The sequence below is a fragment of the Heliangelus exortis genome, chromosome 2 (assembly GCF_036169615.1).
Source record: "Heliangelus exortis chromosome 2, bHelExo1.hap1, whole genome shotgun sequence".
Classification (NCBI taxonomy): domain Eukaryota; kingdom Metazoa; phylum Chordata; class Aves; order Apodiformes; family Trochilidae; genus Heliangelus; species Heliangelus exortis.
Window position 1 is genome coordinate 149,286,495 of NC_092423.1, and position 21,823 is coordinate 149,308,317.

A 21,823-nucleotide genomic window follows, 5' to 3' on the forward strand; every position below is an offset into this window, starting at 1 on the left:
GGTAGAGAAGGACAAAAGTCATGGACTGGGACAAGCTGGGGAGGAGGCTCCCAGAGCCACAGCAGCTTTTATCCCAGGGTTGGACAAAGAGGCAGCCAGATTAATATTGGAATAAGATTCCTGGCCTCAGGGGAGCTGGCAATGGGGTGGAGAGAGAAGACTGGAGGATTCGTGGTTCTCTGGGTGAGCAAGATGTGCAAGGCAAGAGAGGGGCAAGAAGAGCAGGAAGGGAGGTGGGGAGTGAGGATGAGAGAGGGAGAAAAAAAGGATGCTCAGTAAGCAGGAGTTTCCTCCAAAACAGCTGAGCAGAAGAAAGAAAGAGACAGAAAAACCAAAAAATGCATCCCATGGCTCAGTGGGATGGTGTCAAAGTGGGTTGTGACCCTAGGACTTCCTGAAGAGTTTTAAACCACACTGGAGACCCCAAAAAAAAAACCTCCCTGTGGGGAGGAGGATTTGATGAAAGTCACAGCCAGCACAGGCACCTTCCCCAGTGTGGTCACAACAGTGTTTTGCTGGGCACATTCTGCACCCAAAGCCTGGTGGCACCCACCCCTTGCAGCTGGGCAGGACGTGGGGTTTTGCTGCACCCCACCAGAGAGCAGACTTGAAGGGGGTTGGGAATGGGTTTTGTTTTTGGCTGCCAACCCTTTGTCACCTCATCTGGCCGAGCATTTTCTCAGATCAACCTTCTGGCAAGACATCTTCTTGGAGATGTGTCTGAGCTGCCAGCCAGATGAACCTGGTGGGTGAGTGAGAAGGGGGAGATTCCAGGGCTTGGGAAAGTTTCTGGTGCAGCTTTTAAGTGTTTTCTGCACAGCAAAGCTCTGCTGGATGCTTTATTATTCCTCTGCAATACCAATTGGTCCCTCCCCAATAATGCACTGTGATGTGCACTGAATTCCCTCTCTAAACCCCTGTCTAGAGGACCCTGTCTGTCACCAAGGACTTTCTGAAGTGCCTAAAGTTAGAATTCTGAAGGTCAGGATTAATCCCATACTCTTGCAGGAACTATTTTTTTTTTCTACTGGTGAACCAGGGTTTTTCTGTGTTACCCTATATTTGCTGTACTAGAATTTTCCCTTTCACTTCCAGAATTGTTTCTTCCTTCTAGAAGAAAAAAAAAAAAAAAACAAAAAACAAAGAAACCCCAAACCAAACACAATCCCTCCACCTCCGTGTCCTTTCAGTCTCTACAGGTTCCCAGACAAAGCTGGCCAAGCCCTTGTTTAGTAACAAATAAATCAAGAAGGGAATAAAATGAAGTGAAACCAAAGTGCTGAGCTTTTAAATTTATTTCTTAAAAAAATTAAAAGGGAAAGAAAAAAAAAAGAAAAAGAATAACACAGTTAATTTACACCATATGCTTCTATTCATCCATCTCCAGCAATGGAACAATTTATTCAATTTATTGAAGCTGGTACTCACTACCCAGTGATTTTTTATTTTATTTTTTATTTTATTTTATTTTTTATTTTATTTTTTATTTTGGCATTTAGAACAGGGTTGGCATCAGTGGCTACATTGTCCCTGGTCACCCAGGGTCCTCCAGGGCTGGGGCCACAACTGAAGTGCTGGGAGGGTAGGAAAGCAAGCAAAAAACTGAGGGCAACCCACTAACAATATTAACAATAATAATAATAATTATTAATATCCTTAGTAGTCCTGCTCCTTCTGTTCTCTCCTTTTTTTCTTTTCATCTAAAAAGATGGAGAAGATGGAGGGCTTGGTTTTCAAACTAGAAGTATCTTCTCTTTTTTTGTTGTTTTCTCTTTTTCATGGGATTTTTATTGGTTCTGATGGTTTGCTAGGCAGAGGAAATGTTAATGTAATGTCTCCTTGTTCTGCTTTCACCTCCACAAGCCTGCCTGAATTTAAATCAAGAAACTCCAAGGTGGGAGCATTTTCCATGGCAAGGACCTGAGCTTTGGTGTTGGTTGTTATGAGCCTCACGAGGCCAACACAACCAGAAAGGCATCTCCAGATTTATTTTCCAAAAAGTAATAGTTGGAAACTGTAAGAGGGTAGATTGAGGTTGGACATTAGGAAGAAATTCTTCACTGTGAGAGTGCTGAGACATTGGAACAGAGAAGTTGTGGCTGCCCCATCCCTGGAAGTGTTCAAGGCAAGGTTGGATGGGGCTTGGAGCAACCTGGTCTAATGGGAGATGTCCACTTTATTAACTTAATTATTTATTAACTTTATTTTTCTCCTGTGCACATCTCTGATGCTAGCAAACCAAACAAGCCCCATGTTGAGGGGCCTGATCCTTACCTGGTCTATAAAATTTCAGCTGCATTTGTGCCCCATGGCTGAGAGCTGAACCTGACCCATGTTTAGCCACACATTTGACTCTGCACCCACCTTCCTCCCCTTTTTTGTGCTCCTCGCAGTGTTCTAGTAAAAATTTCTGAATTTAGCGGTTTTTTTACTCCTTCTCAGCAGGAAACACTGCAAATCACAGGTCTGCTAAATAAGGAAAAGAGGTGGGGTGGCTGTGAAGCTCTTAGCTCAGGTTCATCTCCCAGCACTACTGGGTTGATGGAGTCCCACCAGTCCAGTCCAGGAGAGCTCCTGGTGCTCCTCACCATCTGCCAGGAGGATGAGTCCATGACATTCCAAGGATTCTCCCTGGTCCACAGAACCAGTGCCACCCACCCCTGAAACCCTGGCTCTGCTTTAGCATCTCTATCTGGGTTTCACACCCCTATGGCAGTGTGATCTGAGGGCCTCTGGTGATGGAGAAGCACAGGGAGATCACAGCCACAGAGAGAAAATAGGACATGGGCTTTTTTTGGGGCAGCTTGGCAGGCTGCCAAACCATATCCTTGGTCATGTGATGAGAAAGAGGAAACTCTGCAGATTTTTTTTTTTTTTTTACAGTAACAACCACTCCCATGACGAGGAGAGAGAGATCCAGATAACCCCATAGCTCACCTTCTCACAGGCATCATGGTGTTCCCACAGGAAAAACTGTGCTGAGCTTCTCCTTCACTTCCTCAATACCTGTGTCAGGGTTTAACACTGGCCCAGCAATTAAACCAAATACCAGATGCTCCCTATTAATGCCCCTCCCCTCCCTGATAAAGAAAGGAGAGAGAAGAAGGGAGAGAGACTGATGGGTTGGAAATTAAACTACACAGCTTTAATGGAACAGGAATGAGAAAAAGGAAAAATTACTAAATATATAGAAATATAAAGGAAAATGGATCCCAGGTTCCTCCCCCCTTTCCCCCAAGAACTCTCCCATCCCCACCCAGGCTGCAGGGCAGCCCTGGGAAAGTCCAGGCTGGACTCCTGGGCTCAGCAGCAGTGGGGAGCTGGAGGCAGGAACACACAGATTCAGGCTGGCATGGAGCAGGAGCACAGGCAGAGGAAGGGATGGAATCCTCCCAGGATGCCCAAGCAAACAGGCACAGGGGAAGAAGGGGAAGCAGGAAGGGCTTTGCCCCTGGTGATCCCTCCAATTTCTCCTGAGGATGAGGTGGATGGGATGGAATCTTCTGTTTGGTCAATTCTGGCCATTTCTCTTGTCTGTTCCTCCCCAAAGGAGGGCTGCTGGAAAACACCCTAGGCAGATTGAAAGCCCTCCTCCTAATTTGGCACCAAGACCCAGATCTCCTCAGTGCTGGGACATTCCTAAAGGCAAAGGAAACATTAAATACAATTATTTCAACTCATTCTGTTGACATCTTTTTTTTTTTTTTTTTTTTTTTTTTTTTTTTTTTTTTTCAGTTGTTCTCTGTAATACCTGGGCAGGAATTTCCTTGCCTTTGGAACATGAACATCCTCCTTTGATGGTGGGTCACAGGGTGCTCTGTCACTCTATGAATAAAAATAAATCTGGCCATAAACCAGGCCACCACTCCCCTGGTTTTGGCCACCATGTCACCCAGGGGTTCCCTGATTTACCTTTTTCCAGCTTTTTTTTTTTTTTTTCCTTCTTCTAAGCTATTTTTCTTATTTTCTTCTCCCCCTGGCATTGCTACTGACAAAGGATTTCCCTTTAGTGTTCTTGCTTCCTACAGCTGATCCCTGGGAAGCCACAGGAAGCCAGGGCTCAGGAGAACAACAGAGCAGCTTCCACACTTGGTGATGGGAAATCTGCATCAGTAAGAACACAAAAAGTGATGTTAGGTCACTCCTGAAGGGAAAGGAACCTCAATCAGTGCATCCTCAGCCCAATCTAATTCAACCAGATTTTTTTTTTTAATTATTCTTCTTCTTCTTCCCATCATTTAAGTCCCTGTAAATGAGAGATGGGTAATTAGGGCCAGCAGGGAAGCTCAGTGGCAATGGAGGAACACGAGCAGCAAGAAACAGGCTGTGCTAATTTCTTCTTTCCAAATGGATGAGTCCCCAAGCATCACTAAAAGACAGAGGAAAACAGGGCCAGAAGGAGCTGGGGAATGAACTGCTGTGTAAAGCTCTTTAAGAGCATTCTCCTAACCCAAAAAGCAGCCAAACAGAATGGGTTGGTGGTCTCAGGTCACCATCTCAGGTGATCAGGAGATCACCAGGTTTATGGGAGCAAAGAATTGCAGAGGTTTCTGCACTGAGAAATGTGTCTATTGAGGGCATGTTAAAAAATAAAAAATAAAAAATAAAAAATGGGGATGTTAGGTGGAGCTGAGTGTGTAGATTCTATTTGGAGCTTAAAATCCAAAAGGTTTTGGGGGCAGGGGATGCAGGTCCCAAATGAGGTGTGGGGCAGCATGTGGGAGACAAGAAAAAGGAGGAGGAAGCTTTTAAGGACAGAGGACTAAGAAGTATTTTCCAGTCTTTTCCTTGCTTGTGTCTCTGCACATGATTGTGGGAATTTTTACAGTGTCCCTTCTCCTGGTGGGTGTTGTCTAACAGGAGGGATGCTCCAAGCTGGAAAAAGGACTGCTGAGAAGGAAGCATCAGTCTGTTGAACATTAGGAAAGGAAAAACTTGGGGAGGTGGGGAAGAAAAAACAGGGAAAAAAATAAAATCAGAGGCTGCAAATGTAGCCAGGGTTATTTATGCCTAAGGACTGAGGAATTTATTTTTTTTTTTTAATGTTCCCCAGACATGACCTGGGGAGAGATGGTCCTGCTGTAGGGTTACAGGGATGGGATGGGCAGCATTTCCCTGGATCCCTGATTGCAATGGAGGGGGTGCTGGGAGGGCAGTGGCAGTTCATTCCCAGCACAATAGGATTTAGCTTTCCATGGGGTCCTCACGGGAATGTTGCAACAGAAAGAGGGAAGGATTTGGGGGGGAGATGCAGGAGCATCCGTGCCAGTGTTTCTCTGCTGGTCACTGCTGTTTCTCCCCACTTGACACACCTGGTGGGCTCCCTGCTGATCTTTTGGAAGAAATCCCATCCCACACTGGTGGGGGAGGACGTGGCATCCTGGATTTCCCACCTCACATCCCTCCCCCACCCCCCCTATTTTCTGCTTTTCAGCAGCCGGGGTTGGCTGCAGGGAGGAAGGGGAGGGAAAGGCAGCAGCTCCGGATTAATGGGTTCCTTAAGGAAAGCCCCAAGGAAAAACCCATCACCACAGCTCCCTGAAGCCACCTTGGAATGAGACACCCAGGTGGGTGGGGGTGTGTGGGGGAAAAGGGCTGAGTGGGAGCAGGGAGAGGGGCAGAAAAAAAGGGTGAGGAGCATCCGTGCCAGAGAATGGATCTGCTGCAGGCTCCTGCCTTTCCCCCACCTGTTTGTAAATGGGAGAGAGTCTGCTGGGAGGGTTGAGGGGGTGAAAATGGGCCAGGATTTCTAATGCTGTGGTTTCAAGTCCCAAAATGTGCTGCCAACCCTGGTTGCAGACATCTTTCCTCCTCCTCAGGCTCTGCAGCAGGGAGGAGGAGAGGACGCCTGCTGTGCTCAGAGCCTGGAAGGTTCCTTGTAGTGGTGTTTGTGCTTGTGGAGTTTGTGAAGGAGGGGGAAACCCTGAGATATGCAGTTATTGTTGACCAATAAACACATGCAGACCCCCCCACTTCCTCTCTAAAATCTTTCAGCTCCATCCCCAAGTTTGCCACGTGATGGATTTTGCTACGTCGAGTCACAACCTCATCAGGGTACCTCATGCTTCTGCCAGAATCATAGAATAATTTGGGTTGGAAGGGACCTCTAAAGGCCATTTGGTCCAACCTCCCTGCATTAAGGACACCCTCAACCAGATCAGGTTGCTCAGAGCCTCCTCAAGCCTCACCTTGAATATCTCCAGGGATGAGGTTTCAACCACCTCCCTGAGCAACCTCCTCTATTTTCCCACGACCCTGATGGTAAGGAACTTTTTTTCTAACATCCAATCTAAATCTACTCTAATTTCAAACCATTGCCCCTCATCCTATCACTCCAGGCCCTTGCAAACAGTCCCTCTCCATCCTTCCATAGTCCCCCTTCAGATGCTGGAAGGTCATTATTAGGTCTCCTTCTCTTCTCCAGGCTGGAAAACCCCAGCTCCCTCGGGTTGTCTTCACAGGAGAGGTGTTCCAGCTCCCTGATCATTTCCATAGAAGTCATGGAGGAAGCTGGTTGAACATCATCCCCCAGCCAAAGCTTTGATTCCAGACACAGAGAGGCTTAAAAACAAATTTATCACCTAACAAGGAGGTTGTGGTTGTCCAGAAGAAACATGGGGCAGGATGCCCTTTCCAGGAGTGGTGGAAAACCATGTTCACAACATCTTTTTTTTTTTTTTTTTTCATTTGGCCATAAATGGGGAATTCTTTACATCTGAAGTCTCCCAATCTCCACACAGTTAACTAGCCCAGCTTCTTCTCCAAGAGCTTTGCCATTTTGGATCAAACATCAAGGCAGACCAAGGTATAGCCCAGAATATATCCCCCAGGCCATGCATCTCACTTCTTACAGGAAAAAATTATCCCCATCTCCTTGCTTCTGCCACACACAAACTATAGAGATCCCATATTCAAGCCCTCTCCTGCCCCACAAGTGTTTCCTCAGGTGTTCACAAGGATCCAGACCAAGAAGTGAACTGAAATCCCATCATCCAGCCTGGCCACCTTTTTTCACCCACCCTGAGAGTGCCTCATTTCTTTGCTCAGCCCCAAAAACAGATGTTTTCCCACCAGGAACTCTTAGGGCTGGATGAGTTTCCATTGTGTCCTGGTAAACTTCAGAGGAGACCATGGAGGCTCCAAAAAAACCCACCTAGGAGCTGCCAAATAGGGTCTTAACTTGATGTCTAAAAATAACACCTTCCTTCCCTTCATTCTGGGACAGAATGACCAGCACAGAACTTTTTCCTTCTTTTTTCCTCATCTCCTCCCTGCAAATATTTGTGGAGATTGCTTATAAAATTTAGAACAGCTAAAATTATCTCAGTTTCTTTTGTTCTTTTTTTTTTTTTCTTTTTCTTTCTTCCTGGTTCTTTCATTCTAGGCAGCTGGAATACCTTCTTTAGACAATCTTTAAAAACAAAAGAAAACAAAAGCTCTACTCCAAATGCCCAATAGCTTCACGTGGCTGCAGTTCAGCTTGATTCAGAAACACTGATGAAATAAATGATGTGAAAAATATGAAAAGACTCATTGTGCCAGTTTTCACCCACAGGAAACAGGAGATTAATACTACCTAAGTCCACCAAAGTCATCCCTTTGTGGATTACAGATCTACTTAAACAGTAAGGGCTAAAAATCAGTGAAATATTCTGATTTTTGGGGCTTGGTAGCAGGAGGTAGGAGCCTGGCAGTGCTGCTCTGTTTTGGGATGTTCCCCCCAGCTGTCCATATGTTCATCATAAAAATATCTGGCCCATTTTTGTTGACCTCTGAGCTTTGTAAATTCCCTACCAACCTGTTTGGGGAGGAAAAATTTCTTTCCCAGCATCATCTTTGGCATCTGCCTCATCCCTCTGCCTGACAGCATGAATCACCAGAGTTAAGTAACAAACCCATTTATACATCAAGATGCCATCACTGTCCAAGCAATCATACTTATGTTTTCTCAATGTGAAGCAAATTACTGTGGATTCTGTTTGTTCTCATCTTATTCCCCCTACTTTGCTCCTTAATTTTCCTCCCATTAACTTCTGGGTGTTTTGCAAAACAGAGAAAAACTTCAGATAGGGGTGTTGGGATGTCAGGCAGAGTCTGAAAATACCTCCCAACCCTTCCTTGGGTTGTTTACTACTCATTTTATGAATTTCTGGGAAACCTCTCAGGGAAATTCACCAAACCTTGCTTAGCAAGAACAAGGGGATTGCTAATGAGGTGGCTCACCACCTGCTTTGTGTATTATTGTGTTTTATTTTTTTACAAATAAACCTACACCCCCACACACATTTTAATACACCTGTTATTTTTAAAAGGGTTTTCTTGGTACTGTTTGGATTTTTGCTTTGTTTTTAATTTTTTTTGGTGTTGTTCTGCTGCCTTGGTACCCATTTTACTGCTCTGCTCTATGGACAGTTATTAAGAAAGTGATTTCCAAATGGTTTATCCTTCTGGAAATGAAGTTTTGATGGGCTGAAGTGGCAGTGGGCGATCCATCTTGAACAACAAGAGTTTGTGGAGGCAGAGCAGGAGCTGCAAATGTTATTAAGCCTGGGAAAAAAAGCCACAGGACTCGGATGCTGAACAGAGCTGCAGGATTGCAATATGCAGTAATTGCCACAAAACTCATTTAGGTTGAGATTTGTGTCTCCCAAGGCTTTGCTCCAAGAAAAAAACCTCAAGATTAGGTGTTCTACTGCTGTCTGCTCCATGCAGGACTTAAGGAGATCTCCAGCAGGGATGGGGAAAGTGATTTTCCCTCTGGACTCAACACTTCGAATCCTGTGCTCAGTTTTGGACCCTTCACTACAAGGACATTGAGGGGCTGGAGAGTATCCAGAGAAGGGAAAAAGAACTGGGAAAAGGTCTGGAGAGCAAGTCTGACAAGGAAGAGATAAGGGATTTGGGATTTTTTAGTCTAGAGAAAAGGAGACTGAGGGGAGAAGTTGTTTCTCTCCCCAAATAACCTGGAAAAAGGTTGGAGTTGAGGCTCTCAGTTTCTTTTCCCAAGAAAAATGTGAAACAAGGAGAAATAGCTTCAAATTGTTCCAGGAAGAGGTTTCTAATGGATTTTAGGAACTTTTTCTTTCCTAAAACAGTTGTCAGGCACTGGAACAGGTTGTGCAGAGCAGTGGTGGAGTCACCATTCCTGGAGGGATTTAAAAGATGTGTGGACATAATCCTTAGGGATGTGGTTTAGAGGTGGGCTTGGCAGTGCTGGGTTGGATTTGTTGATCTTCGAGGTCTTTTCCAACCCAACCATAAAGCTTGGAATGTTCTGCCTCAAAAACCTTCCTTTGCCTGCTGGAAAAATGAGATTTGGATGACCAGAAACTTCTGCTTTCCCAGATTACTCTGAAGGAAATCAATCTCTGATGTCTCTCTCTTTGTAAAAAAGACTCAATACAGAAAACACTAAAATTTATTTTTCCCAGCAAAGAGTGATCTAGACTTGGGGAGAACTTAAATTCCAGGTCTGGGTGGTTTTTGGGTTGGGTTAGGTTGATGTTTGGTTTGATTTTATATTTTTTTTGGAAGGGAGTGGTGGTGGTGTGGGGTTTTTTGGTGTTTTTTTGTTGGTGGTGGTTGTTTGGGATTTTAGTGTTGGGGTTTTTTTCTATCTTTTTTTTTCTTTTTTCTTTTTTTTTTCTGTTTGTGGATTTTTTTTTTGTTGTTGGGTTTTTTTGTTTGTTTGTTTTGGGTTTTTTTTCTGCTGTGTGTCCCTGGCAAGTGGACATTTCACCACAGGGCAATGAATTTTCACCCTGCCCCAGAGAATTCTTTTAGGCAGCAGCAGGACCAGAAACTCCATCTCTACCTCCTTCAGGCCTGGGGATATTGCATGTGAGAACCACAGTAGTGTTATTCATAGCCTTGTGTTTCCCAAGACCCACATTTAAAATGAAAATTTAAATTTTTTTTTGAGCTCTAGTGACACATCCCCCCTCCAAAGGATGGGTTAACAACCTCAGCATCTTAGAGACATCAGATGTAGAGAGGAAGGCACAGTCTGGCAGCCAGACTTTGTTATCTCTGGGTTTCAAAGCTGCATTTATTTCTGCAAAATAACAATTTAGTTTTCTCAGGCCCCATATTCCACCCTCTTGAGCACATCCCCTCCCAGCCATTGCAGGAGGTAGCAAGCACCCTTTGTGTTGTTATCTCATTTTTTTCCCCTAACATCTTAAAGTGCCATCAAAGATGAGGTTTGCCAACATAGTTTGTTGCCTCCTGGAGCCTTACATTGCTGTTGAGGGTTTTGTAGACATTTTATTTTATTTATTTTTTATCCAAGCAGTCCATTTTTGCTAATGGGCTCATTTGGGGGGCTGTTGAGCTGCAAGGGAAAAAGAAGGCAAGAAACCTTCCTACTGGGAGACCTTTGTAAACCTCATGGAACCTTTTTCAGAACCAGGATTCTTGTGTTCTTAATGAGATCGTTTTCAGAAAAGCCTGGGAAAAAAAAAATAAGGAAGAAAGACGAGAAAATAGTGACAGCAAAATAGAGATAATCTCTGAAAACCAGGAGCCTGCTCAGTGTAATGAGACAGAAAATTTCTGAGGAGCCTAAAGGAGGAATATGTGCTTTATTTGACACATCAGAGCCAAATTAGTAGCTGAAAAGCAATAGTATCCCAACCCTGCAGTTGTCTGTCACTGCCCTGGTGCAGATAACAGGATTAAAAGTGAAGAAATAGGACAAAATGCCATCAGTGACTTTGGATGCTGCCAGAAAGCCTACAATGGAAAAAAAAAAAAAAAGATTTATGAGAAATCTGATTTGCTGAGTTGCGTGGAAAGGTGACCTCTGTACCCACACCTGGTTCCTGCACTGGTTCTCGTTGGGTTTTTTAGAAGGGCAGTCAGGAAGGGGTAAAGACCACACACTGGCCCACCAAGAGCAACTCCAGGCATCCCATCATAGCCAGGGATGTGTCAGGGTTTAACACTGGCCCAGCAATTAAACCAAATAACAGATGATGTTTATTAATCCCCATCTCCCCCCTGATAAAGAAAGGAGAGAGAAAAAGGGAGAGAGACTGATGGGTTGGAAACTAAACTACACAGCTTTAATGGAACATGAATCATAAATAGGAAAAAAAAAATACAAAATATATATACAAATATCGAGGAAAATGGATCTCAGGTTCCTCGCCCCTTTCCCCCAAGAACTCTCCCATCCCCACCCAGGCTGCAGGGCAGCCCTGGGAAAGTCCAGGCTGGACTCCTGGGCTCAGCAGCAGTGGGGAGCTGGAGGCAGGAACACACAGATTCAGGCTGGCATGGAGCAGGAGCACAGGCAGAGGAAGGGATGGAATCCTCCCAGGATGCCCAAGCAAACAGGCACAGGGGAAGAAGGGGAAGCAGGAAGGGCTTTGACCCTGGGGATCCCTCCAATTTCTCCTGAGGATGAGGTGGATGGGATGGAATCCTCTGTTTGGTCAATTCTGGCCATTTCACTTGTCTGTTCCTCCCCAAAGGAGGGCTGCAGCTGGGACCTCTTGCCTCCTTTTCTCCTTCCAGAGGGCCAAATGTTCCTCAGAGCTGAGCAGTGGCCTTGGTTCTGCACCCCATTCTCCAGCTGGAACTCTAAACATCGAGTGGGATCAGTCCCAGCAGCAGACACTGCCTGAGAAACTTGCTGTTCATTTCAGCAAGTGCAGCTCCTTCCAAGAGACTCAGCTGAAAGCAAAAGTCCAAGACAGAAAATCATCTTTATCCTGGCCCAAACCAGGGCAGGCTGGAAGCTTAAACTTTCCCTCATTGAAGAGAAAGAACTTCATTCAAGTTGTCCTTCTGGCTCATTCAGCTCCAATATCTGGAGCTCCATAGGCAAGTGAGGAAAGTGGAAGGAGGGATGAAGTTGGGATGGTTTCTCTGGCTGCCTTGTGGGGAGATCACAATTCCATCTTTTAGCAGCTGCTGCTTTTTTGGCTGGAAATATGGACACCTCTTCCCTACCACTCAGATGTCCATCTCAGTACTGCACTATGGAAATGCAGATATTTGGGAAAACTCCCGTGACATTTTATCCACTGTCATGAAAGAGAGACAGACATCTGGGGACAGAGTGGCTGAGAGCAGCCAGACAGAGAGGGACCTGGGAGTCTGGATTGCCAGGAAGCTGAACAGGAGCCAGCAGTGTGCCCAGGTAGCCAAGAAGGCCAATGGCATCCTGGGCTGGATCAGGAACAGCGTGGCCAGCAGGTCCAGGGAAGGGATTCTGCCCCTGTGCTCAGCCCTGGGGAGGCCACAGCTTGAGTCCTGTGTGGAGTTCTGGGCCCCTCAGCTCAGGAAGGAGATTGAGGTGCTGGAGCAGGTCCAGAGAAGAGCAAGGAGGCTGTGAAGGGATCCAGCACAAGTCCTGTGAGGAAGGGCTGAGGGAGCTGGGGGTGTTGAGGCTGGAGAAGAGGAGGCTCAGGGGAGACCTCATCACTCTCTCCAACTCCCTGAAAGGAGGTTGGAGCCAGGGGGGGGTTGGGCTCTTTTCCCAGGCAACTCTCAGCAAGACAAGAGGGCACAAGAGGTCTCAAGTTGTGCCAGGGGAGGTTTAGGTTGGACATTAGAAAGAATTTCTTTCTGGAGAGGGTGATCAGCCATTGGAATGGGCTGCCCAGGGAAGGGGTGGATTCTCCATCCCTGGAGATATTTCAAAAGAGCCTGGATGTGGCACTCAGTGCCATGGGCTGGGAACTGCAGCGGGAGTGGATCAAGGGTTGGACTTGATGATCTCTGAGGTCCCTTCCAACCCAGCCAATTCTATGATTCTATGATCTACCATCATCTCCTGATAGAAAAATACCCTGTCCCTGTGACACTTCCCTCAATGTCTTTGTCCCCATTTTAATTTCTACCCCCAGTTCTGTGCCTGAAACTTTCTAACAAATGGTCTTGTTCTTCAACTTTTCCACATGACACGTTAATCTGGAATTTTGTCTTTTTCCTTCTGATGGCTTTGCTCATAGATTTTCAGGAAGAAAATGTTGTGATGTTCCACCATCTGAACAAGAAATCTTCCTGGCATGTCAGCTTCTCAGGTTTCTAATTTAACTGCAACGTGGCACTTCCTTCAAGGCTTGTTTTTTCTGGTTTTTTTTTTTATCAGATCATTCACTTCATCATTTCCAACAGCACTGCTAGAATTTGCAGTAGGAATTTTGTACCCAGCTGAAACTTGAGTATTTCAAGGCAAATAGCACAGTTCCCATGCTGGGATCATTTCTTCTTTTCTGAGGGAAGCCAGTGAGAAACAGAACTTTGGTTTCTGCTGTCACTTTTGTTGACAAGGAGAAAGCTGATGAAAGAAAAATGGGACAGCTGGAAAAGTAGATTTAAATCACAGGTGATCCACACAAGCTGACCTGGAAGGTCTCCCTGTCCTAGGGAGAAAACTGCAGATGGCTCCTTGTCATCTATCTACAATGAGCTGATGTGGGCTCTGCTGGTGTTAGGAGTGAAAAAAAAATATGTAGCCATAAGAATTATTCCTATCTTGTGTATTTATCCAGCACAACCACTCTCATCCAAAAATATTTGATAGCTGTTAAATTTCTTGGTCTCTAATAGTTGATGTTTAGGACAGGTGTATAAATATAGCTTTAAGGATTGGTGATGGATCAAAAGGTTCCTTCCAACTTCTTGAATATTGCAGAGGGGGTGTGGACTTCAGCTACACTCACATGGCCTCCTATGAAGCATTTTTCTGTGCCATTTTGAGAGACAGAGGACTGGGCTAGATCACAGAATCATCAAATGGTTTGGGTTGGAAGGGATCTTAAAGATCTTCTGGTTCCCATGGGCAGGAACACCTTCCACTCCATCAACACTTTCAGGGATGAGGAAGCCACAACTTCCTTGGGCAACCTGTTCCAGTGTCTCAACACCCTCAAATTAAAGAATTTCTCCCTCGTGGGTCATGAAAAATGCCTACAGTCCTCTGGAGTAGGAGCTGTGAGATAACTGGGTAAGCCTGAGGTATCTCAGATAGGTCTGAATGTGTGTATTTAGGTACTTCAGGTGGAATTCTTGGGGTGGGATTGTATTTGAGAGGACAGGCATGGTTCAGTTGCCTGGAGGAGAACTGGTAGGTCAAGCTGTACCCAAAAGCTAAAGGTTTTAGAGGTTTTTTTACTCTGGTTGCTTTCTTTGCAGTGGCACTACTTATGGTTAGCAGACCAAGAAGGGAAGCTGAGCCAGTAGAGAACTCAGAGGAATGAACTGCAATGTCACAGAACTCTCTCTGTGCTGGATTCTCCCAGCTCTGAGTAATCTGTAGGTTTCAAATTCTACAATCTCCTGTAGGCTTCTCAAAGTGGAGAGGACAAAAGGTTTTAGGACATCCTGTGGCTATCACTTGCTGGTAAAATTTGTTTTTTTGCATTCTCTCTTTGTTTCTGAAACAATTTGTACTTCAGCCATGCAGAGCATCCCATGGAAGGCCTAGGGATGAGAAAGTGATCCCATCAATGTACCTAAATATCTGAAGGGAGGGTGTAAATATGGAGTTGGGCCCTTTCCAGTGATCCCCAGTGACAGGACAAGAGTTAAAGTGCCCACAGACCCAGTTTGAATGGTAAAAAGCTGAAAGATAATTATATTTCTACAGGTTTTGTGAAAATTGGCAACAGAGCAGGGCTGAAGTAGCTCAGCTGGGGCAACATGAGGCTGAAGATCTAAAGGTCCTGGTTCAACCAGGCTTCAGCAGTGTTTTCTTTTTGGTTTTGGTGGCCAGTGCTGGGTTTCCCACACGTGGACATCCAGGAGAGGTCAGCAATGGGTTATGAAGATGTTGAAGGGACTGAAGAATCTCTCCTATGAGGCAAGGATGAGAGAGCTGCTCAGCCTGGAGATGAAAAAGATCAGGGGGGGCCTGGTCAATGTATACCTGAAGGCACAAAGGTGATGGAGCTGGGTCCAGGAGATCATCATAGGATGATGGAGTGGTCCCCAGTGACAGGACAAGAGAAAATGTAACACAGGAGGTTCCCTTGGAATATTTTGCACCAGCACAGGCTGCCCAGAGAGGTTGTGGAGTCTTCATCCTTGTGGATATTCAAAAACTGCTTGGACATGGGCTTGGGCAACTGGTTGCAGGTGGCCCTGATTGAGCAGGAGGTTGGACCAGAGAACCTCCAAACTCCAAACTTTTTGAGTCTGTTAAACAAGGACTTGGTTTTACAATTCAAGGGCTTCAGTAGACACAAAGTTGGCTTTTTGTCACCTGCCTGTTCCTGTGTCTTGGGCTGCCCCGTGAGGAGGGAGCAATGTTGACCCAGGGGTTTATGCAGAAAATCTAAAATGTCATTTAGGAAAAGGGAAAATGCCCCGTGAAAAAGAAGGATTTCTGTCTGAACAACAACTGACCTTGGAGCAAACCCTGTCCCTAAAATTTGTATTTTTCCATGCTGATGAGTTACCAAGGGCACTTGTTGCTCATAGGGAAACAGCTCCAGATCTTTAATGAACTTTTCTCCCCTTCCTGGAGCTGTTTCTCCTCCTACAGTGGCCTTTTTAACAGAATAGCATTCGATGGGAAGGCATCCTGAAGGGTTTTACAACTGAGTAACTCTGTTTTCTGTCTTTGTTTTCCATCCCTTTCTGACTAATTCATGATCTGTGGAGACCTTCAGGCAAACAGCAGAGACAAGACTTGAATTACCAAAAAGAAGAAAAAAAAAAAAAAAAGAAAGGCAGAAGCAGTGAAACTTTGATTGTTGATTTCTCAAAGATCAACCCCAAAATTCATCTGGTCTCTTGTCCATAACAGAGCAGACTTTTTTTTTTTTTTTTTTTTTCTCCTTTTCATTCCAGTCTTTAAACTCTGGACATAACCCTATCAGATCCTGCAAAACTTCCAGGTGATAAATTCCTTGATATGAATGGGAATAACAACTTCTGCATAAATCAGTGCAATCATGACCTGCTTAAGCTTTGAAATAATCCCATGGACAAATGATTTTTATCAGTAGCCACCACCCACCTGCAGGTAGGGCCAAAACATCTTTTGCCCTCCTGCTTAGTCCATCAAACCCAGCTGCTGCTGAGACAGGGAAGACCTTTGCAGACCTGACCCACTGGGTCCTCTGGGTCCAGGATCCTCTGGGTCAAGAATCCACCAGGTAGAAAATGACCCTTTATTCTTATTATCTGTGCTTGCATCAAAATCAACCATGAGCTCCCTGGTCTTCAAAGTTGGCCAGAGCCCCCTGCATGGTCCATGTGCAGGATTAAATTAGATGAAATTTGTCTCTTGGGTTTCATTTAGTTCTGAAAACAGATGTCAGGCAGTTGTGGGTGTACATCCCAGGCACTGCCTCAGGTTTAAGCACAAGCTCCCACACTGTGCTCTGCTAAACTCCTCTGACCCCATCTACCACACCAGACAAATGCAGCCCTAAGGGCAAAAGCAAATCAGATAGCAGAAAAACAGTGGGGATCAGAGAGCAGGGGGATGGCAAAGCCTTAGCAATCCAGCAAACCTGTTAAAGAATATTTTGACCTGGTGCTAGACTCGTGGTTTAGCAAGTGTGCTGGAAATATCAATGAGGTGAGGGCTTGAGCACTCCCCATCACCCTTCAAGCTGCTTAAATGTGCCAATTCCTGTCCTCCCAGGCAGTGCCAGAGACAGTTCAGGGGATAGAAAGGGGCAGAACCAACTCCAAAGAGGTTATTTAGACATAATAAACCTATTTCTGCTGGGGGAGTGGAGGAAAGAGGTTTTAGCACCAGGACAGATGTGCCCCACCATGTGGCTCCATCAAGCAAGATGAAGTTGTATTTGCTTTTGGAAATTTAACTCTCCCTGCAGAGAACCTGGATATATCCCACAAACTCCCTCCTTGGGGGGCCACCTGTACCTTTATCTCAGGCAGTCTGGAAGGGTTTGCCATGGTGAAGAAAAGCATTTTGAGTAAGAATTTTATTATGAACAGATACCCTCAGCCAGGCAGAGGAAATCCCCTGGATTTAAACTAGTCCAAAAGTAAGCAAGAATTTTTAGGGGTGAAAAAGATTTTGGGTGGGGATATCAGATGCAGTTGCCTTGTTCTTACTTCTCTCTGGGTGCCTGATCATGGACAACACTGAAAGATTCACAGTCTGAGCTGGCAGTGTTCTGATGGAGGTACCACTGAGAGCTGGGCTTGCTCACCACTAACACAGCTGTGGTCCAGCACAAGAAAGAAGCTGCAATCAAATTGTTTTGCAGCCTGATCCACAGCTCTGGGAAGGCAAAGGAAAAGCTCCCACTGATTCCAGCAGTCAGTCTCTCATCTTCACACTGCAGGGCATAAAGGATTCCCCAGGGATCGTGATGCCAGAAGGGATGTAAGCATCTTATTCAGCCCAATGACCAAGCTCCCCCCCAGCTGAAACCACTTCCACTCAAGCCTCAGTGCCAAAACTCATCAAGTTTCCCTCTCTTTGACCCAAAAGAGGGTTAAAAGCAGCCCCACACTGGGTGGATCTTGCTCATAGGGAGGTGGCAAGGGAAGGTGCAGGATGAATAAGGATGGTGGGTGGCAGGCAGGGTGGGGGAGGCTGCCCTGCCAGCACCTTCCCCCAGCCCCCACACACAGATCTCCCTCCTCTCACCACTTTTCATGGCTTTTCGGCACCGTCTCCCCCTTATCCCCCCCCCCACACACTGATCAATCACCACGTGGGATCCCGATCCTCTCCTCCCCAACCCCTGCGCGGCGCCCGCAGCTCTCCCCCCGCAAACCCTCGCAGCTCTGACTGCCCTTGCTGGATTTTTTTTTTCCTAGTGATTTCTACCTCTTTCTTTTCATGCCATCGGCCCTGATTTACTGCTCTTGTCCTTCTCTCACCACCATCGCTTTTTTTTTTTTTTTTTTTTTTTTTTTTTTCCTCCTTTTCCATCCTGACCGCACATCCCCGGAGCTGAGTGATGCTGAGATGCGAGAGAGGAGAAATCCTTAGCAGGAGGTTTAATCCCTTTCCTCCAGAGGGGAGAAAATAGGGAGAAAAAAAGGGGAAAGGGGAGGGGAGGAAGGGGGGAAAAAGAGGGAGGGGGGAACGGGGAGAAAAGAGAGGGAATAGGGAGGGGGACGTTGGGGAAAGGGGGGAAAAGGAAAGGGGAAAGGAAAGGAAAGGAAAGGAAAGGAAAGGAAAGGAAAGGAAAGGAAAGGAAAGGAAAGGAAAGGAAAGGAAAGGAAAGGAAAGGAAAGGAAAGGAAAGGAAAGGAAAGGAAAGGAAAGGAAAGGAAAAGGTCACAGATCTCTTTGTATGCCTGGAAAAGTTCCCACTAAAGCTGGTTTTGGATGCAGGTCACACCAGGGGTTACAGAAGGAGTCTTTGCTCAGTTGTGTTTTATGGGGTCTGACAGAAGACCCCAGACCTCTGATTTACAGTCCCTGTGAATCACTGCTGCAGTGCCAAAAGCTGCCCTGATGGAAAGGGCCTAGGGTGAGGAATACATTACCCCAGCATCAACTTCTTTATTTTTCTGATTTTTTTGTGTGTTTGTGTGATTGTTTGCATTCCCAGGGGCTGTTTCTCCTTTCTTTCCATGGTCTTGTAGGACTTGGTGTAACTTATGGGCTAATTGGACTGCACGTCTGCTTTGTCCTTTGCTCTGGCTGGCTTGAGGAGACAGCAATCCTTTTATTCATGCCTCAGTTTCACCCATCAGGATCTTGGACAAAATCCTGCAGAGTTTCTTTGGAAAGGGCCTCTGAGATCTGACAGAGCAAGCCAGGATGTAGATGGAGGCAGACAGCACACACAGACAACAAAAGACATTACCAGCCCTGAAGATTCATTTTCTAAATTACCTGGCAGCTACAAGCATCAAGGAAAGAAAGGATTATTATTTGCATGCCACGGGAGCAATAATCCCACAATAACTACACCAGGAATGAAGACATCAAGGCTTGGTTTGTGCTGCAGTGCAGAGCTCTGGGAGGTGCAGCATCAGCAAGCCATGAACAGAGAGCTTCTGTGCTGTCAGAAGGGTAACCCCATCTTTTCTGCAACTCTCTGAGGTCCAGATTGGGATGAAAACCAACTGTGCTCACATGAAGAGGTGAATCCTGCAGCCCTTGCAGCACTGGGTGCTCAGGAGATGCCATCCAGACCCCCTGACACATTGGTTCTGTGCCTCTTCTGCTTTGCCCTCTCTCAACCCATCTGAGCAGGTGAGGTTGGCCTCTAATATCTTGGCAAAAATGGATTTTTTGCCAAGGAAATCCAAGCCAACTCTCACCGCTGACTTTAGAAGGAGCCAGGGCTAACCAATGTCTTTTTTGTATTAAATACCTAAAAGTGAGAAGAAATTCTGCCCCAAGAAGCCTCAGTCCATGACCTGGGAACCAACTCCACCATCCCTGGAATCATAGAATAATTTGGGTTAGGAGGGACCTTAAAGATAATTTGCTTCCAACCCTCCTGCCATGGGCAGAATCCACCAGCCCAGGTTGCTCCAAGCCCCATCCAACCTGACCTTGAAAACTTCCAAGGTTGGGGCACCCAAAACTTCTCTGGGCCAGGGTCTCACCACCCTCCAAGGAAAGAATTTCTTCCTAAAATCTCATTTAAATTCCCCTCTTCCAGTATGAAACCATTTCCCCCCCACCCTATCACTACATAACCAAATAAAATGTCCCTCCCCAAGGGGAATATCTGAAGTCCCATCCATAGGGTAGTCCAGCTTTAAAAAAAAAAATGAGCTTAGAGCTGAAAATTCATCTTATCTGCTTTTTTCTTCTTGGGGTTTGAAAGGCACAGGGTTGTAGTTCATCTGCTGAACATCATTTTGTGGACAACTTGCACAGTGTTGGTCTTTAGACAGAAGATGTGAGGTTTGGGGTGGTTCTTCCATTCAGGTCATCCAGAAAGTCCCTGGAAAATGTAGAGTTAGGATTTCTTCTCACTGTCAAAAGAGTCTCCTAAGATGGGGGCTGATCACATGGCATGTCAAAAAAAAAAAAAAAAGAAGAAGAAGAAAGAAAAAAGAAGAAAGAAAAAAAGAAAGAAGAAAAAAGAAAAAAGAAAAAAGAAAAAAGAAAAAAGAAAAAAGAAAAAAGAAAAAAGAAAAAAGAAAAAGAAGGAGGGAAGAAAAAAGAAAGAAGAAAAAAGAAAGGAGAAAAAAAGAAAGAAGAAAAAAGAAAAAAAGGAGACAAGAAAAAAGAAAAAAGAAAGAAGAAAGAAGAAAAGAAAAAAGAAAGATGAAAAAAAAAGAAAAAAGAAAAAGGAGAGAAGAAAAAAGAAAGAAGAAAAAAGAAAAAGAAAAAGGAGAGAAGAAAAAAGAAAGAAGAAAGAAGAAAAAGAAAAAGGAGAGAAGAAAAAAGAAAGAAGAAAGAAGAAAAAAGAAAGAAAAAAGAAAGAAGAAAGAAGAAAAAAGAAAAAAGAGAAAGGAGAGAAGAAAAAAGAAAAAAGGAAAAAGAAAAAAGAAAAAAAAAATTAAAAGGAAAAAGACAAAAAAAAAAAAAAAAAAAAAAAAAAAAAAAAAAAAAAAAAAAAAAGACCAAACCCATCTCTTTCAGATGCAGCTGCTGTCCAGGAGGTTCTCTGAACACTGAATGCTAAAACTGGAGAATAATAAAACAGTTCCTCAGAGCTACTAAAGCAAATAGCCAGACAAAATACCTTTGAAGGGTTTTGGTTTGAGTATTTATAGCTGATTAATTAATTATAATTTAGATTGTGATTTGGGCTGCTAAGTACTTGGGGTGTTAATTCTGGGGGCAATGAGCTACCCTGTATTATTGGTTTGAATTTTATTTTATTTTATTTTATTTATGACTTCAGGGTGATAATAGAAGAAAAGGAAAGAACACAAAGCACGCTCATTCCATGGGGAAATTGGCAATTTAAATGTGCAACTTGTTAAAAAAATTATTTTAAAAAATCCCAGAGAAAGGAGCTGTGGAGCTCCTCTTGCTGCTTATCAGGAATTTTTTTTTTTTTCATTTTCCTGCTCAGGGTGGGATTTAATCTGAGGCAAGAGTGAATATTTTTTCTGTCAGGCTTTGTTAGCACCTAGGAGGTGACAGATTGGGGAGAGTTTGGTAGCCCATGCAGAAGGGTGGGTGGATTTCAGTTTGCTTCCCAAGAAGCATATGTAGCACAGAGAACATCCTCAGCAAAACTCTGAAAGTTCAAGCAAGCACTTGTAAAAAGCATAAAAATCCATTACAGGGGTGATTAGAATTACTAGATTGGGTGTTAGTGTTTAAACAACATTTAGATTTCTTTTTTTTTAAAAAAAGAAGGTTGGAAACTTCTTTTTTTTTTTTTTTGCTTTAGTCTGTGGAAGTCCAACTATCAGAGATGTGAGGTTGGAAGGGACCTCAAGGCTCATCTGGTCCAAGCCTTTTAATATTATTTTATTATGTCTCAGCACCCTGTTAAGCTGAGTTAAAACTTTCCAGATTGGGAGAATCCACCTGGGAGACCATTCCAATGTCTGACTGTCCTCAGAGTGAAATTTTTTCCTCTTGTGTTCAACCAGAATCTCCCCAGGAGCAATTTGTGCCCATTACCCCTTGTCTTGTCCATGGAATTCCTTGGAAACAGGGAGTCTCCATCTTCTTTGTAGCCCCCCTTTAAGTTCTGGAACATCCTAATAAGGTGTCCCCTAAGCCTTCTCTCTCAAGGCTGAACTAACTCAGGTTTTCTCAACAATGTTCTATAATCTCTCCTAACAAGCAATTGGAAATGTCTGGAAGAAAAGCTGCTCTGCTGAATTTTTTTTTTTTATGTTAAAAAAAAAAAAAAAAAAAAAAAAAAAAGCAGAACCAGAAACATTGCAAGCAGAAACCAGATTTAAAAAAAAAAAAAAAAGACAGGAGGCACAAATGAAAA

At 44.6% G+C, this 21,823-nt stretch overlaps 1 long non-coding RNA gene across 1 annotated transcript in view; it reads left to right on the top strand.

Annotated features, from left to right (window-relative positions):
* Positions 1–20,488, top strand: part of LOC139793796 (uncharacterized) — a 198,617-nt gene extending 178,129 nt beyond the window's left edge. Inside the window, exon 2 of the long non-coding RNA XR_011724807.1 lies at positions 20,434–20,488. This is a non-coding gene — a long non-coding RNA (uncharacterized lncRNA). The remainder of the gene's footprint in view (positions 1–20,433) is intronic.
* Positions 20,489–21,823: the final 1,335 nt, after the last annotated feature.